This window comes from Charadrius vociferus, unplaced genomic scaffold (genome assembly GCF_000708025.1).
Source record: "Charadrius vociferus isolate BGI_N301 unplaced genomic scaffold, ASM70802v2 scaffold484, whole genome shotgun sequence".
Classification (NCBI taxonomy): domain Eukaryota; kingdom Metazoa; phylum Chordata; class Aves; order Charadriiformes; family Charadriidae; genus Charadrius; species Charadrius vociferus.
The window spans coordinates 1,148,461-1,148,908 of NW_009648074.1; the positions used below are offsets into that span (position 1 = coordinate 1,148,461).

General features: G+C 69.4%; 1 protein-coding gene across 1 annotated transcript in view; it reads left to right on the forward strand.

Annotated features, from left to right (window-relative positions):
• MRC2 (mannose receptor, C type 2) overlaps positions 1-448 on the forward strand; it is a 21,135-nt gene that overhangs the window by 18,246 nt on the left and 2,441 nt on the right. The window lies entirely within an intron of this gene.

Below are 448 nucleotides of genomic sequence, written 5' to 3' on the forward strand. Positions count from 1 at the left end.
AGCTGCCTGGAGGAGAAGCACGGCTACATCTGCCAGCGGAGCATAGGTAGGGGGGACGCAGGGGGGACAGCCCCCGCCTCTGCTCACTGGGGACCTGCCACCACCCCTTCCCGGTGCCCTGTGCTGTGGTGGGGCTGCCGACGGGGCTGTTTGGGGCGATGGGCTCAGCCTGGGGGGAGCTCAGGGTGCTGGGGGAGCCTGGAGAGACAGACTTTGGGGGGTCCCCGGTCCCAGTGGTACATGGGCCACCCCCTGCCCAGCCTGGCTCGGCGTGTCCCATAGGGACATGCATCCCGACGGACAGGTCCAGGGTGGGGATGGCACCAGGGTGTCACTGCTCGTCCCCCCTGGGGACGTGGCCTCCCCGTCCTCCCTGGCTGCACCGGGATGTCCCCAGGTGCCCGTGCCCCATGCACAGTGCTGCCAGGGACACCCCAAATTGGAGGAG